Here is an 18335-nt window from a genome sequence, read left to right as displayed (position 1 = left end):
CTGTGCAGCATGGCCTTTCCCAGTTTGAAGAGACACTTTGCCAACAGTCTGAGGCTAAGAGACAAAGAAGGAAGGCCCATAGCCAGGGAGACAGACCAGGGACAGACTGCACTTGCTCCCGGTGTGGAAGGGATTGTCACTCCCGGATTGGCCTTTTCAGCCACACTAGATGCTGTGCCAGAACCACCTTTCAGAGCGCGATACCATAGTCTTTCGAGACTGAAGGTTGCCAATACAATATTTTGTCCCATTTTGTCCTTTGTCCACAGCACTGCTTCCTCCTTCCAGCACACTCAGTAGAAAGCACATGACATTCCTATGTTCTTTTGGACACAATTGGCAGACATGGGGTGGCCAGGTTTTCTGTCTGTGCAGCCAGTTTCGAGGGACCATAAGAGCGATTGTCCCCTGCCTGGGCCCACCAAAGGGGCGGTGGATCAGGCTCACTTCATCGTCAGTGTAGCTGCTTCTTAGAAGTGCTTTGGATGGGTATGGTGAACTATGGTGCCATGCAGTGGAAGAAAAATAGTTGTGGCCAGTGCATTGCCATGAAAGGGGAGCACACAAGATGTGGGGTGCAGCATCTGACACACTGCCTCCAGGAGTTCTGGGCTGTTCCTGTTGGTGGAGCCACCCTGGGAAGGTGTCTATACTAGCTTGTACCCTTGGCCACCTTGGCCCAAGCCACTGTAATTCTGGCATTCTAGGGGGCCCAAGTCTGGGGCAAGGGTAAAGTTAGGCATCTTTTCTCCTTTGATTTCAGACCCCTTTTCTTCACTTGTTATGGCCATAGTGGCCTTGATGATAGGTAGGTAGTCTTTTTTTTTTTTTTTTTGGCTGTCACAATCTTCAGAAGGATTGAGCTCTGGTCATTCAGGGGCTTTGGTTTTGGGGGTGCTCCTGTCAGTGTTGAGAAGCCCAGCAGGGTCTTGATTGTCCTCCTCTTCCTTCTCCTCCTCTTCCTACCCAAAGGAGACCACTTTGCCTCGAGGCTTGCACTCTCTTGAAGCCTCCACAAGGAGGAGGTGATCCTGCTCCCAGCTTATACGTACAGTCAATTCTCATTATCTGCTGGGGTTAGGTTCCTGAAAAACCTAGCAGGTATGGAAACCACAGTTATGGAATAATTGATCCTATGGGAAAAACAGGATTACTTCACTAAACAGTATATAAACTTTATGAACCTGAAATCTTGAACTCTATGAGCTGGGTGATAGTGAGGGCAGCTCAACATTTTGGTAAAATGCTTCACTGCCATTGTTGAAATTATACACTAGAGTACAGAGTATTGAAACAAAATTAACCACTTATTGTATACGCCATGGGAGCAAGAGTTCCACTCACCCCTGAGATTGTTGTAAGCTGCAACCTTTGGGGGCAAAATACAACATCCAGCCACTTTGCTTTCCTTAAAATTCAGGCCAGTTAAGAGTTCTGGAGAACTCGGAAAATTTGCTCCCAATAAAGCCATCATCAGATTGTGTGTTTGGTTCCCCCCTCCATGGATGATTTTTAGCATTTGATAGAGAAGTGCTTCATGTGAAGATGGCAAGAACCTGCAAGAGCAACATGGAGACTTGTGCTTTGTTAAGCCTCTTTGCACGATAGGCCTCTCAGGATGGCCAAGAATAGATCGCGAATGGGGTAACATAAGTGACACTTTGATTCCTGCAGATTAGTGAATTAACGGGAACAGAGTGCGTGGATATAGAGAATGGGAGGGGGGGGCTCTGTAGGGGAACTCCTCACTTTCCAGAGGAGTCCCTCTTGACTCAGGTTCCGGGAGTGAGCTTTGTTGTGAGAGTGGCTGACCGCCTCCCGGTCAGCATTAATATTCTGTTGCAAATGGTGAAGCTCAATATATTTGGAGCGGTAAGTCCTGTGAGCTCTCTCCCTATGTGAGTTGAATGGTGAGTGGAGCTTTATTCATTTTAAATGGTTTAGGTAAAAGCTGCTGGCAGTTAATGGCTGGAGCTCGACGTCCAGCTTCTTAACATCTTCAGGGAGCCCCCTGATTTAGACTGATGGATCCCAGTCTGCCAGGCAATCAAGCCAAGGCTCCAAGTCAGGCTTTAACGGAGACAGATTCATCCAGGCTGCAAAACGTTAAAACTTTTGCTGTATTTACTGCTCACTCACACAAATAATGGCTCACAATTTGGAAATCCTAACCCACATGCAAAAGGGAGGTGAGCCACGTTGTGATTTGAATGGAAATACGATAATGGGTGGAGTCAATTAGGGCATCAGGGTTCAGGGGGTGGAGCCTAGCAAGGTTTTTATCAGCTTTGGGCAAAACTACTGAGTTTTGCTGGGTTGGGAGGTTGAGCTTATTGACGCCTTTAAAAGGGGATTGGACAAGTTTCTGGAGGAAAAATCCATTACGGGGTACAAGCCATGATGTATATGCGCAACCTCCTGATTTTAGAAATGGGCTATGTCAGAATGCCAGATGCAAGGGAGGGCACCAGGATGAGGTCTCTTGTTATCTGGTGTGCTCCCTGGGGCATTTGGTGGGCCGCTGTGAGATACAGGGACTAGATGGGCCTGTGGCCTGATCCAGTGGGGCTGTTCTTATGTTCTTATGAGTGTTTTGTGGGTCAAAGGCAGAACTTGGAAGATTTTTTTATTAAGACCAAAACATATTAAGCAGGACAAGTTTGAGAAGATATTGTAGTTGTTAAATAAGTTGAAGGAAATCAGTGATGTCAGAGAAAAAAGGGGGCAGGATCTTGATGCCAGAGGGATGTAATATGTGGGGCCAAAACCGGAGCAGGGAGGGGTGTGTGTTGGGCTGGCAAGGGGGTGGTATCAGAGGAAGCAGTGCTCTTGATATCCTATCCTCCTTCCCAGCCTTGATCTGTCTTCCTGAGCCCACTCAGATTTGCACTAGCTAAAATCGCTCATAGTCTGAGTAGACCCAGTGGGCAGTGAAGGGTTACTTGTGGGCAAGGGAAAAAAATGTTTCCGTACCCATAGTTGTGGTCTGCCCCTCCAGGATGCAGTGTGTGCTCTGGTGATGCAGCTGCATCGGCGTGGCAGGGATTTAAATAGGATTGGGCAGAAGAGCTCTTGATTGGAAGGAGGACAGTAGGAGTGCCATCATCCTGTCCCATTCTCTCCAACTGAAATTGTCTTGCTGCTTTTGCAGAAAAAAAAAATACAGGTATTTATATACCGCCTTTCTTGGTTGTCAGATTTCTCCTCAGACTTTAATCAAGGCAGTTTACAATGGCAGGCTGTTCTAAATCCCCATAGGGATTTTTACAATTGAAAGGTTCTATCTTTCAAGAACCACAACATTTCAGATGGATCTTTCTGATCTGGTATCACATTCTGGCCTCCAATTTCCTCCCACGCAAGCTGACAAGCAGCTCCTTCATCTCTCACATGGAGGGCAGCCAAGACGCTTCTTCGCTCACACCAAAGAGCAGGTGCAATAACTCGGCTCGGCTTGTCAGCTGCTTCAAGGTCACGGTGCCGGTGGCCTTGAACTGGAAACCTGCGGATGTTATCTTCAGGCAAACAGAGGCTCTACCCTCTAGACCAGACCACCCTGACCAGAAATCACAGTTTCCACCAAGGCCTGAGTTAGCCCAAATCAGAAACTCCCCTTTGGTCTCTTTTCCAATTAAAATGGTGTAGACCAGTGGTTCTCAAGCTGTGGGTCCAAGACCCACCAGTGGGTTATGACCCAATTTTTGTCGGGTTATGAAACTGACTGGGCAGATTGGCTATGTGCATTAAGGGTTAAATAAACTGATACTTGGTGTGGACACAGCTGCACAAACAACATTTTCGGCACATCCCTTGGCATTTATAAATCAGGCAGCAGCCTCTAGGACCTCTAAAACGTTTGAGAACCACCGGTGTAGACAGATCATGGATGTCATTCCAGATTGCACCAGGTGCCAGCCCTCCCCAGCATTGACTCTGCTGTTTGATGCAGTGGCTGATTTCCTCACCGCTGGTGGTCTGTGTCTTGACGGAATCAACCAACTTATCTCGAGATCTGTCTTGTCTCTCTCAGTTAGCTATCCACAGATGTTCCTCTGAGTTCCTCCCAAATCCCCAACCGATCGACCAACCTTGTTGCTTTGCAATGAAGAATTCGAGCCGGGACGTTTTGTCCTTTTCTTCCTTTCCTGTTTTTGAGTCCCTGTCCTAGAATTGCATTTATCTCATCTCTGCCAAGTTTGAAAAGTAACATAACTGAGAGCTAATTGGAGGCAAACAACACATGCCACTCAATCATTTCCATTTCCTGAATTTCCTTTCTTTTCACAAAACACAACTGCGGAGCCTACAATTGCAATGGGAGACTGGTGTGGGGAGGAAGGGCCTTCTCAGTCATTTTTCCAAGGGTTGTTTTACTGTTTGAAACTGTTTCCCCTCAATTTGATTTCCCCTTCACTTCAAAAGGGATACCCGTCTCTTTTCCACTGCTGGGTGAAAAAGATCTGGGGGCATGGTGATTTTTAATAGAAAATACTGCCTGAGAGAAAGGGGTTAAAAAGGGCAGGTGCATTCTCCAACAAGTCTTGTTTCACAGCTCTGGAAGGTGACATTGATGATTGGACAGGTCGTGCATTAACCAGGGTTCCTTGCCTATCAGAGGGGCCATGTGGCTGCACCCTTTGACCTGTCTCACCAGCTGCCATATTCTCCCATTCACTCATGAGAAGGCTGGGAGAAGTCATTGCTTGTGCCGCCACCACTTGTACCACACAGCTCCTTCTCCAGTATAGTCAGTGAGCTAAGCAGCACACACACACACACACACACACACACACACAGGCAAGCAGCTAGCAGCTGGTTTGTTGCAATCATGGCTGGCTTCCAATGAATATCAGGCAGGGTGTCTGCATCACAATGTCTGGGGAGGCAGCAAGCAAAGATGCCTCCAGCAGGTTAGGCTGCAATCATAGCTGGTTTCCAAACAAACAGGGAAGGTGCTGGCTTCCAATGAAAAACAGGCAGGACACTTGCATCAGCAAACTCTGGGGAGGCAGCAGGCAGAGTTGCCTCCGTTCTGTTCATAAGAAAGCCATGAAAACACCAGGGAGTGTGCACGAAGGGACTGAACTTTCTACAGTACCAGGGGAGGCAGCTGTTGAGCTGCCCCAGGGGCAAAGTCGCTGAGCACTCCTTAGCCAGCAGCAGACCTCCCCAGCCCTGCGCCCAGGGCAGAGATCCACAATGGCGCCCCCTGTGGGCTATCGCCACCACCCCATGCAAAAATCTGCCCCCCTCACCTGAGGCTCATGGAGCCTCGCGTGACCTCCACCTGCGCCGGGGAAACCTCTCTGCGGTTTTCCGATGCTATAAACTGTGCTTCCGGAAAACCGTGAACTTTGGGAACCTCAGAGAGGCTTCTGCGGAGCCCTAGCGCCTTGCGCCTGGGGCTTTTGCCCCATTGGACCTTATGGTAGGTCTGCAACTGTCCCTAGCTCTAAGTGGGGGAAGAAGAGGTGAGTTCATTTCTGGAGAGGGGGGAGAGAGAGTGTGTTTCATGGAAGATCCACTGAGAGAGACTGAGCTTAACGGGGAGGAAGGGGGAGTGAGTGAGTGTGTCCAGGCCCATGTGGCTGTGCCTCCCTGGGTCTGGAGCTCACCGCACATCACTGTTACCCTCCTTCCTTTAGAAGTAAAGAGGATTTTGAGCCACTTGCTAGGTCATCTCGGCTGCTGTCTCAACACCCTGATTGGAGCGATATTAGACAATATTTTTTCTAAATAGAGTACCATAGGAGAAAACTGATACTGGCAGTATCAGCCAGGGGTGTATCTCTTCTCCCAGAATGTATATGGGATCTAGATCATCCTTCGGAAACAAGAGCATGTCATTCAGATCCCCAAAATCCAGGGCAAAGTTTGGGTGGGGGCTCATCTTGTATGCGTCCCTCATCCTGTTCAACAGCGTGTCTGCCGCAGCCCTTTGGAGTGGATTTTGTCCATGGGTGCCTGTTGCAGCTCACAGCAGCTGGTGATAAAATGTAACTGCTTGGCAGCAAAACAGATTTCTGTCTAATAAAGCCTGGTCATGGGTGCTTTTATTTTATTATTTAGCAGCACTAAAGGCTTTATTACAGGAGGAAAACCGTTTTCATGGCACAGGCAATGGCAGGGATAGACTCTCACCTCTGGTGTCGGCATACGGTTGGCGGCCTTCCGAGGAGGGAAGTTTGAGCAGGTGAAAAATTCCACTGAATGGAGTATGGAGGGCAGAGAGGAACTGGGAAGGATTCACCACCAGCTGTGGTGGTCTCAGTTCACTCAATCCACCGTCAGCTGTGGTGGTCTCAGTCCACTCAATCCACCGTCAACTGTGATGGTCTCAGTCCACTCAATCCACTGCCAGCTGTGGTGGTCCCAGTCTGTTCAATCTACTCCCTGGATTGGAAAAGGAAGAGGGGGACAGCAATGGGGTAGATTGACTGACCATTGACTTTCCACTCTTTTCCGCCCTCCGCAACTTCTGTTTCTGATATATATTTGAAACTCCACCCTTGATTTCCTTCTGAAACACCTCCATCACCGCTGGCAAGATTTAAGATTGATCTGAAAGCACTTTTACTGACTTAGGAGGTTTTAAATAAATATCTGGCGATGCATACCTTTGCAGCCGACATTCTTTTAACATCCTTGATTGGTTTTTAAGTTCTCAGACTGGAGATTTATGGACCCGCTTTCCACAGGCTGCAGACTCTTTGCTAACGTCTGTTGCAAATGTTCAAGGGTCCCATTTTGTTTGTGTGTGATGGCACACATTCATAAAGTTGAAAAGATTTTTTTTTTTCCGCTTCAGGTGAGTAGCCAATAACCTTTCTCGATTGCTTGTCCTCAGCCTTCTGAGATAGACTGCTCCTGAGTAGGGAGGCTCTACTTTAGACATCATAGTTAAGAGCTATCAACAGAGCTATCCTCTGTGATCCCCCCCCCCATTCTTTTTACAAAGCCCACCAGAATAGTTACTATGAACACTGCATACAGTGATGAATTTCTCTTTGTGAATTATATTTCTTGTGCAGAAGGACTGAGGCCAGTTTCTGCCAACGTTTGGGGAGAATACTTTGAAAATTCTCTGCAGGAAGTTTCTATCTTCCTTGACACTGCAGTGTAACTATGAAGATATATACAGATAAACAAAGATGTACCTTGACACTCTGTTAAGAGGTTGGAGGATAAGATATGGCGTGCGGGAATATGCAATGGCAGTGATATTATTATTATTATTATTATTATTATTATTATTATTATTATTATTATTGCTTTTGCACAGTCAAACAGGTGTTATCGATTGGTTGTTTTATCCAGGCATCATCCTTCTTAAGGACCTGGGATGCCTGACTTTTATCCTATTTTGATGTTTTAAATACCATTGCAAAATGTAAGCTGTTCCCAGTAAAGCTGCTTTTTGTAGTTGGTGGATGGTAATTGATGTGGCCCTGACACTGTTAAGGTGCTCTTCAAGGTGTTTTGGAATTGCACCAGGGGTGTCAAGCACCACTGGGATTACTCTGGTCTTCTTCTGCCACAATCCTTTGATTTCTATTTGTAAATCTTTGTAGTTTGTTGTTTTTCCCCCAGTTCTTTTACTTCTATTCTACTATCACCTTGTTGCTGTTCTTAATGAAGAGGAGGAGTAGGCTAAAATTTAGATAGTGACACAAGAGAAACAACAAGGTAGTGGGAGGAGCAGGGAGATGAAGTAAACAAGGGACACAGATGTAATTACATCTACAAGAATTCAATTTTTTTTCAGACGTTCCACTCTTTCGATATGCTTCCTAAGCCTTGTCACCCTCCAGCCCATTCCTTCCAAACCTTTTACTGCCTGGGCTCCCAGTTAGCAACTAGATGTCTTTGAAGGAAGTTTTTTTGAAGGACACCATTGCAACCCCACTCTCAAGAGTGCCTTGATAGGCAAGCTCCAATGCAAGTGTGCTAAGTATTGGCTCTCCCATTGAATGTCGGCCCTACGTCTTTTGCTTCTAGAATGGCGATGGGGAAAGGGAAAGTGGTCCTTTTCATAGGAGCTGAATCAGCTCTATTGGGGTCCCCACCCTGCACCCGGGGGTCCCCACCTTACCTCAGGAGAAGGCTGCAGGGCTGGGGAGCCAGGCAACAGGAGAAGGGAGAAACCAGAAGGGCAGGAGGAAGGGCGGGGTGAAGGCAGCACAGGGAAAGAAGGGAGGCCTTTAAGCCCAGGGAAGGGTGGCTCCCAGGGAACCATCCTTTTTACCCCCCCCCTTGAGGGGAATGGGAGGGTAGCTGGCCCTACAAATGCTGGGAGACCAGTGATGCTGGGGCTGGCCAGAAGCTGGGAGGTGGGTGGCTGTGCAGACAACCGCCCCTGCCCAGGACCAAGGCAGCAAAAGCCCAGCCAGGGAGGAGGACTAGGGTGCTGTAAGCCCCCCTCCCTGAGACAGCCTGAGGCCTTCTGAGCAGAAGCCCTGCCCCAAGAGCCTCACAAGCTCAATGGATTCTTGTTGCCACATGCTTCCACTGCCCTTGGCCTCAGTGGCATAGCTAAGGCATCTGGCACCCAGGGGCACAAAAATTTTTTTCCAGTGAAAACAGAAGTGCTTTTCAGATGCTTTGAAGTCACCCCCTCAAGGCATGGCACCTAGGGTAATGTGTCCCCCTGCCTTCCCCTTAGCCACTGCTAGGCCTTGCTTGAATTCTGCATTGCACTGAGAAGAAAACCAAGATATACAGGTGGAATCCCTTTATTCACAGACTCGGCATCTGCAGATTTGCCTCACCACGGGCGCTGAACACCCGGATCGCCCCCCTGTAGACTTCCCAGTTGTGACTGGAGCCTTGGTCCAGTTGCAGCTGTTTAGGCTTTCTCTCCAAAGTGGCACGTGGCCACTTTGAGACTCAGAAAGGCGCTCAAAGCGTTTTTTCGATGACCTCCAGTTTAACCAGAAGTTGTTGAAAAAGTGCTCCTGAGCATCCTCGGAGAGGCCACACATGTAGGCGAAGCTCATATGGAACTCAGGTTGACTCAGTTGGAGCTCAGAGCTTGGTTGGGCTCCAAAGACCGTGGATTTCATTATCCGCTCTTTTCAGTATTTGCAGGGGATCCAAAAATGGATCCCTCGTGGATACAGGGGCACCATCTTTCTTTCTTTCTTTCTTTCTTTCTTTCTTTCTTTCTTTCTTTCTTTCTTTCTTTCTTTCTTTCTTTCTTTCTTTCTTTCTTTCTTTCTTTCTTTTGCCACAGGACAGCCAGTGCATTTCGTGGCAAAGTTCCTTGCTTTTGCCCAGCCTTCTGCTAAGCACCCAGCCTGCGTTCCCTGCATTTCATTAGCCCAGGCTGACAATTCATCGCCGAAGATGGATTGAGAGATATTGGCTCGAACGAAAACCCAGTCATATCCATAGACAGCCTTGTTACTCAACGCAAAGCCGAGTTCCCTTTGTGTCTTTCATGGTTGCTAGGCTAAGAAATGAAAAGGCACTTAAAAACTAGCCTCGCTCCATAAAGAAACCCATCAGGAGTGGATAATGAAAGCCTCAAACACTCAATATTGCATTTAACCTTCAATTAGCTGGGAATAAATAATTCACAGGCAGACGGGATACAGAGGGGAGCGGAGATGAAAAAGAATTGCTGGCCTTACGAGGGATCCGGACAGTGATTTAAAAGTCCCAGCCCTGACTTTGGGTTGTGACCCAGAAGTCTTAGGATCACAGGACCGGCCAAAGACCTACCAGGACCTGATGCTGTAGCCCAGGGGTGGCTCATGAACTACAAGTGGCTCTTTGACGTATAATGTGTGGCTCGCAGAACTACGTTGACTGAGCTCCTTTTTGCATCACAATTAATATAAAAAGTAAAGAACAAATTTTCAAGTGCTATAATTATTTACCCTGTATCAACTGAGAGTCCACTAGATTAAGAAAAAATGTTTAATGTTCATGGTGAGTAAATCTATTTAAGAATTTAGATGCTTCATAAATATTGTGACTCTCAAACATCTCTCTTGAGGTTAAGTAAGTTTTACATTAAGTAAGTTTGGCCACTCCTACTCTAGCCCATCACTCCTTCATGCTGCCTCTCCTTCTCTGTTCTAACAATCTAGCCCAGTGATTTTCAACCTTTTTTATCTCACGGCACGCTAAAATGGTCAAGGCACACCATCAGCTTTTTGACAATTGTCAAGGCACACTGTGTTGGCAATGGGGGCTCACATCCCCCCAATGGTCCTATCGATAAAGGACCCTCTCCCAAATTCCCGCGGCACACCTGGGGACCATTCGCGGTATACCAGTGTGCCACGGCACAGTGGTTGAAAATGGCTGCTCTAGCCCATCATTCTTTTCTCCTCTGCATGTTCTTTTCTGCTCCATTCTGATGCCCTAGCCCAGTGGTTCTCAATATTCTTGGTGCTGCAACCCACCTCATTCTCTGTGGTGGGTTGCGACATGGGGATGACGTACTGGGAGGGTGGGGAGGTTCATCTGGTTTGCGTCAGATTGGCAACCCACTCTACTGGCCTCTGCGGGCCTCAGGATGGCACATTGCTTCTTTTTTTTGGAAGCAAACCGGAAGTGGATTTCCAAAAAATGACTTTCCAAGGCTTCTGTGGGCCATTCTATATGACCCGCAGTGGTCATATAGTGAATTGCCAGCCCAGCACAACCCAAAAGAGCCTCACAACCCTGCCAGTGAGTAATTCAGCTTCTGGAAAGGCTTTGATTTGGAGCCAAAGCATAGTAGGGGTGAGTGCGAGGGCCCAAGTTGCAACACATTGCACATGGGCTTGGGACCCACCAGTGGGTTGAGATCCACATTTTAGGAAACCCTGCTCTAGCTCATCATTCTCCTCTCCTCCCCATTTCCTCTTCTGCTCCATTATGACACTCTAGCCCATCATTTTCTGCACATTTCCTCCTCCCCTCCCCAAAACTCAATGGGTGGGCTGAAATGTGGGTTTTAGTTTCATGGTGAGTAAGAGCCATCTTTGGGTAAGGCCTAGTCGCAGAGAGACTGTGGACTGGCTCTATTGTTGTGCTTTTGTTGGAGCTGAGAGGGCTGAAAAGCCTTCTGTGTGGCCGGCTTTACGCATTGCCAGGGAGGTGAGATGATACCTGCTTTGCTAACAGTTTGTCACTTGCACTGATGCCTGTTGTGGCTGCCTTTGTTTGTGAAACTGTTTTCCTTTACTGCTGCAGCGCCAGCATCTGGGAGGTACCTCCAATGCTGCGGTCCTGCCATGGGAGCTACTCCCTGCATGGTGCCCAGGAAGCAAGCAGGAACGGATGCGGACCCTCCTTGATGCCACCACCCACAGCTACGGCAGTGGCGAAGATGGAAGATTCTTTCCCATCCGCTCCTTGCTGCCTGGTTTGGGTTTTTGGTACCCATTGAAATGGTGAACTTGGAGGCAGTGGAGAATGGACAGTGGCTGTGGTGGAGGGGTCATCTCTCTTCCTCTGGTGCAACTGAACGATTTCCCGGTGGCCCAGCCAATGTCAGGTCAGGGGACCACACCTCTGTGAATTGGAAAGTGGTACTGGGGGAAGAAGACATAGATCCACAGCCCACTACTATCACCCAGTAGCAGTGGCAAGGCAAGCAAGGCAGGGTGCCAGACCAGAAGGGGGTGCTGTGTGAGGCCCAGCTAAGATGGCAGTGGTGGAAGCAGCAGCATCAATAGCATAGCAAGCGGGAGGAGGCACCCGTGTGGTTGCAGGTATGAAGAGGCCACCACTTCCTCGTGATTCAGGGGCACTGTGATCTTGCCACCACCCCGTTCCTTTAGCAAACATGCTCTGCCACCGTTGCTTTCGACATCTCCTGTTTCAGCCAGTTTGCTACCTTGCCGCTGCGCTGTTCCTTTGTCTTTAGGGGCTGACCAAAGAGAAAGGAATGGGACAGCAGTGAGATCATAAATGCGCCCCACTGCCGTCGACATCATCTTCAGTTTTGAGAGAACCAGGAAGTGTATTCATGTGCATCATGGTGTCATCTGAGATCACACAGTCTTCACCCCTTGCTCCTGGACCTTTGGTGATGCCACAGCATCCCTTTTGACCTCAGTTCACCAGGTGACAACAGGAAGCAACTGTAGTGGATCCTAACAACTTCAGGGGTGACCAGACACAAGTGTGGGCCTTGTGTGGGCATGACCCCTGGCTCATGCCCCATCAGGTGCCACTTATGGAACCATCCCCCACTTTGCTACAGTGTTTCTCATTTTGTTGGGGTTTCCCTTGTTTGCTGGGTTGGGCACTTTTCAGAGCAGAAAACAGTGGGTTACAGCTACATTAAAGGAACGAATGCTTTGTCTGCCAGGCTATGACAAACGACTGTTATGTTTGCTGATTTGAGGTAATTAGCAAACTGTCCATCATTCTGACAGCTGGCGTGCGTATATCTCGGCCCACTCTTATGGGCCCGCTGCACTGCCAGAACTTGCGTTAAAGTGGCGCAGTGCATTTGATGGCGCTCGCAGAATGCAGCCTGCCATTCTACACAGCCTGGCTATGACCACCAGAGGGGAGAGACCAGCAGCTTCCAGAGAACCCTCTGCATTGATAAGTCAGTGCAGGGGATTGGTAGGAAGGGATGGAATGTGGGGAGGGGAGGAACTGAGTGGTGACTGGAGCAGGAAGGTGGTTTGTCAAGGAAGGCAAGGAGGTGGTATAAGAGGCAGCAGCTCCGCTGATATCCTGTCCAACCTTTCTCACCTTGATCCATCTACCTTGGCCCACGTAGACTTGCGTTAGCTGAATTGCTGGTGCAGGTGGAGGCTTACCCCTGGGCAAGGGAACAAATGTTCTCTTACCTAGAGGAGATTTCTGGAACCACCCCCACCCCATAGGATGCAACGCATGCTCTGGTGGTGTGGTTGCAGGTATGGGGGAAGATTTGGATAGGACTGGGCTGTGAGTGTGTTAGGGGTGTGCAAGAATCTTTTTTTTTTCTTTTTATCTCATTAAATCTATTTTTTGTTATTGGAAAAGAAAAAGCTCATTCATTCATTCATTCATTCATTCATTCATTCATTCATTCATTCATTGAAAACATGTTCAACCTCTTTCTCATGCATTTTCACCACTCCATTTGTTTTTGCCTCCCTTTGCTCTCAGTGGGAGGCTGGACTTAACAGGCTACATGCAGGGGTGGGGTTCATAATGGGCATTTTGGGGGATACAGCTTGTTGAAGCCCCTCCCCAGCCTGAAGGAGCCCCTGCCTCTTGGCAGGGAAATGGCCAATGTGTCCCTGTTCATGAGCTTTGAACTTTCATCTGTGAACGAAAAATGTACTGAAGGTGCCATTTGGGAAGGAAAGGCGAGAGAAAGAGGCAGGGAGGTGAGGCATGGCAGAGAGCAGGGGGAAGGTTTTGAGAAGGTGAGGAGAGGAGGATGGATAAAGGGGGGGGGTCCACTGAAGAGTGGGGAAAGTTTGCTAAACAAACTTCTCCAAAATCTCTGTTGAAATGTACCTCTTCTTGGACTACTAGCCCAAGGGCCGGCCCAAGACCTCCTGAGGCGGCCTGCCAAATGCTGCCCCCTGGTTCAATGATGTGCCAGCCTCTGCTCCTCCCACTCCCCAAAGTTCTAGGTCAGCCCTCTCCTCCCCTCCACATTTTCTCTTCCTCTCTGCCCTTCTCTTCCTTTTCCAATTCAGTCCGTACCAATCTACTGCCTGAGGCAAATGGCTTCATTTGGCCTCATGGATGGGCCGGCGCTGCCTAGCCTGGGCTATTGTTCAAACTTGATGGACGTGATCTCACTGTGGTGGCAGCACTTTAACCTGAGGTTGGGTTGTAATCCATTGCTGGTTCTGATCTGCTTGCTGAGGACCTCTGCTCTCTCCAGAACTTCCATGAGAGGTGGGGAGGGTGGAAGAAGCCCTCCCCCACTCACTGCCCATTGGCTGCCATTGGTAGCTCTGGGAGAGGGGGTGGCCCAGCATGCCCCACGGAGCCCAGTGTAGGAGGTACTCCAAGGGCATGCAGCAATCTGGCACCTGCCCTGCTTTCAGCTTGTCCTCTAAATTAAAACCCATTTGTACTGACGACATTGCAAATAAGGCTGGCAGTAAATAGCAAAGAGACGTACTTGAGGATAATACAACCGGCTGTAAATTAAAGCGTTCCATCGTTAGAAATCGCCCACCTTTAATTATCTAAGAAGACCTTCAGGAAAGAAAAACACACTGGCTTGCACACACACAATTCTGGAGCTGTCACTATCCATTCGTCCTGCCACCCAAGGGCAAATGACATTAGGATGTCTTTGAAGTTTTCTTTTAATTCTTTGGAAAAACTGATTAATCCAATGTACTGGAGTCTTCCAAATTAATGGCATCTTCTCTTTCCGTCAAAGGTGTGCCTCATTTGGAGATTGTCCAGGATTTTGGAATAAGACAATGGAGCCAGGAGGACATTAAAAACAAAGACACACACACACACACACACACACACACACACACACACACACACACACACACACACACACAACTTTTAAGTGTAAGGGAAGAAATTAACCAGTGACGATGTGTGGTTCAGTTTGGATTGAGTGCATGAGTTAGATATAGTACACCTGCCTTTTTCTCAAGTTGGAGCACAACCAGGACTTTGGAGCTGTCGCAAGAAGTGCACCGTGTGAGATCAGTCATTTTCAACTCTGCACCTCTCTGCTGCCAGAATCTCAGCCCCATTCTTTGTCTGTCCTAATAAGGGTACAGGAAGCTGTTACATGTGCCAGCTCAGCAACAGCGACACTCACAGGCAGTGTCTTGCTGAGGTGGGTCTCAGTCCTCTCTGGAGCTGATATTGGATGACCTCCTCAATTCAAAGCAGTTATTCAACAACTGAGCTACCCTACCCAAAACTATCTCCCACATAAGAAGAGCCCTGCTGGATCCATCTAGTCCAGCCTCCTGGATCTTAACCCCCTGCATGTCTCTGGAAGCACGCAGGCTACAAGATCCCTGTATCCTGTCTCCATGCCCTTGCACCTGGCAGTCAGAGAGAGACTGAAACCCTCTGAAACCCAGAGGTTGCATATAGTCATCATAGCTTGTCATGTTTGATGACCTTTTTCTCCATCAATCTGTCCAACACTCTTTTAAAGTCATCTAGTCCATCACATCATATGTCCATTCATGTTAGAATTGCCATCTCTTTTGTTTTATTCATTTAAAACAAGTCTATATCACATTGTGGTCAGAATTTCCAGAAAAGTTAAATTAAATACAATTTAAAAAAGAAAAATCCAGGGGCAGCCCGAGTCATCTCCCAAATCAGATGCTGTGCATCTAGGAGGATTTCATAGGAGGGTTGGACTAGAAGACCTTGTGGATCTTTCCAACTCTGTGATTCTGTGATCACCATTGCAGCCCTCTTGCTTGGCCGTGTGCATGTGTCACTTTCCCTGACAACATATGAGTGCCGTTGCTGGTGTCATGTCCTTGGCCTGCTCTCCTTGCTGTGGCCATCTCCTCACCTTGTTCCTGCTGCCTGTTGAAAAAGACTGATGGGACTGGCTATCCGAGGAAGTTGGAGGAGAAGAGTGGTGATAGTCTAGAGCAGTGGTTCTCAGATGTTTAACACTGGGACCCACTTTTTGAGAATGAGAATCCGTCAGGATCCACCGGAAGTGATCTCATGACCAGAAGTGACATCATCAAGCAGGATAATTTTTAACAATCCTAGGCTGCAATCCTACCCACACTTACCAATGATTGTCCCATTTACTATCATTGTAAAAGCATACACATAGTAGCCTGTTAAAAGTACAGAGCTGTAACTTTTCCTCAAATCCTGAACCCTTAATACTGGTGGTAGTGGCCATTGCCAATGCCTTAGCAGGGGGCAGGCAGGGTGCATGGGGCCTGCAGTGCTTGGCTTTTCCCTAGGGCCTCCAGGAACCTGGCACCAGAAATGAGCCTATTTCTTGAGACGACCACCCTGCACATGCCCGATCTCGTCTGATCTTGGAAGCTAAGCAGGGTCAGGCCTGGTTAGTACTTGGATGGGAGACTGCCTGGGAATACCGGGTGCTGTAGGCTTATACCATAGTCTTTTGAGACTGAAGGTTGCCAACCAACCAACCACTTTCAGTAGGCTGACCGCTGCACACTATGCAAAACCATCTTTTAGGAAAGCTGACCTTGCTCTTCTTTGCCTCTATGGATCAGCCCTGCATCTTTGCTCTGAGTGGGAACATGAGAAGGGAGGAAGACTTCCCCGCTTCCCTGCTCTGCTCGCCAAGCCCAGATGGCAGCTGTCGCTGCAAGCTGACATGTCAACCGGACGGTGAGCTTTTGTGCTGACCCAACTCAGCCTGCAAATTTCAGAGGTCCCTGCAGTCAGCAAGCAGCTGACATGCAGCTAATCTTTTGCAGACTAAATAAATGAAGTTCCACCTCTCCTAGGGATTTTTTTTCTTTCTTCCTTAATTGCTGAAAAAAACACAAATGTTTCTTTGCCAAAGCAGGCCTTTCTGGATTTGTCAGATGAGTGTTTCACAACCTGCTTTCGCCAGCAGATCACAGACCAGCCCATCAAGCTGTTTCTAAACTGTGTTCCACGAGAACCGTGAATATCCCATGATAGTTATGGACTCAAACATCTAATTGTATGCATGTTTACTCAGAAGTAAGCCCCCTGAGTTCAATGAGACTTTCTCCCTAGTAAACAGAAAGCAGAGAAGACATTTCCTGACTTTTCCCCCAGATAGAGGAGGTGCCTGCCACATCTCTGCATGTCATTGATCTGCCTCTAGCAGGACTGGGGAATCTGAACCCTGCATCAGGTGTGATTAGGTCATCGGATCACCTTCTGGTGTAGTGATGCAGAAAAACATGCCATCAGAATAGCTGGGGAGAGAAGGAAAGTTCTGTCTCTTTATTCTGTCCTGCGCCTAAGCACCTGGTTGGTTCGAGCAGTCAGCAAGTTGACTTTTACAGACACATGAAACACAGCATCCCACTTTTCAACTCAGCTACGCAAGCCTTTTTATGCAGCATATCACACTTGTGTTTTATAATAAGTTGCCCTTCACTGAGTCAGGTCACTGGACTCTCTTGCTCATTATTGTCTGACTCTGACTGGCAATCTCCAAGGGGTTCAGACAAGGGGGCCTCCCCTCCACATTGCTTCTTCCTTGCTGTTGCCCTCATCCTTTTGCAACCCAGGGAGTGGAAGGAGAAGCAATGGAGGCAAGGAAGTGAACAGAGAACGCTCTCACTAATCTACTGCCTGAGGCAGCTGCTTCAGTTGGCCTCATGGATGGGCTGGCGCTGGTAGAACACACAGAAGGGCCTCTTCCGTAGATTGCTATGATTTGGCAGAATCATATCAAGAGCCAGTTTCCTCCAGGTAACCCTCAAGCAGGGCATGGAGGGAAGCAGGCCTTCTTTGTGGTATGCCTCCTGAAGAAACCAGCATTCAGAGCTATACTGCCTCTGGTCCCATATAGCTGTTATGGCTACTAGATGTAAGCAACTTCTTGTGCAATTCTTTTCCATTTGTATTCCACCATCTGCATTGCACAAAGGTGACTTAGACAGTTCAAAAAGCAAAATGAGTTTGATACAACAGTTCCAGCTATTGAAAAATCCCCCCCTCCACAAAGCATATTAGAACAAGGGCACAATCCTAACCAGGTCTACTCAGAAGTAAGTACTATTTTGTTCAAAGGGGCTTACTCTCAGGAAAGTGTGGATAGGATTGCAGCTTGTTAGTTGTTTTTTAAAAACTGTCTGAAAAGTAAGGGCATTCTGAGTATCCAGTGGGAGAGAGTTCCTCTGCCCAGAGGCCGCCACAAAGAAAACCCTGTCTTGGATGCATGCCTGCTGTGCATACATCAGTGGCACTTGAAAGGACCTCCTTGGGTGGACAGTATGTCTGGAGGCAGACCTTGAGGATTGCAGGTATAGGGTTGTCAGTCCAGGATTGGCTTGGAGTCTCCAAGAATTAACATCAATCTCTGAGTGATTCCTGAAAGCTGATTTTAACTGGCAATTTCCAACATTGCATCAGGTTGAAGAGATCTCTGGGAATAGCTTCAGCCAGAGTTGGCAGCTCTTGGTAGGAACTCTTGTCCATTCCTTCATCTTCTGACGGCATCTTCTAGAAAATTTTGTGATGTATGAAGAAACCCTTCCTTCTGTCTGTCTTGAATCTACCTGTAAATATGTATGAGACTGTATAAGAGTCACATTTGTTTTTCACCTTCTAGCACGCTTGCCATGCTAGCTATATCTCCTGTGAGATTGGTGCTAGAAAACATGGCTGTCTCCATGAATAATGTTATCCTATTGCTCTGTTTCGAGAAAACCACTGGGCGCAGCCATCTAGTATGG

The 18335-nt window shown here is 48.0% G+C and overlaps 1 pseudogene; it reads left to right on the top strand.

Moving 5' to 3' along the window:
- Positions 1-15920: 15920 nt before the first annotated feature.
- Positions 15921-16037, top strand: LOC136660891 (5S ribosomal RNA; annotated as a pseudogene).
- The last annotated feature ends 2298 nt before the right edge of the window (positions 16038-18335 follow it).

The sequence above is a fragment of the Tiliqua scincoides genome, chromosome 9 (genome assembly GCF_035046505.1).
Source record: "Tiliqua scincoides isolate rTilSci1 chromosome 9, rTilSci1.hap2, whole genome shotgun sequence".
Taxonomy (NCBI): domain Eukaryota; kingdom Metazoa; phylum Chordata; class Lepidosauria; order Squamata; family Scincidae; genus Tiliqua; species Tiliqua scincoides.
This window is presented reverse-complemented; position numbering and strand designations above follow the sequence as displayed.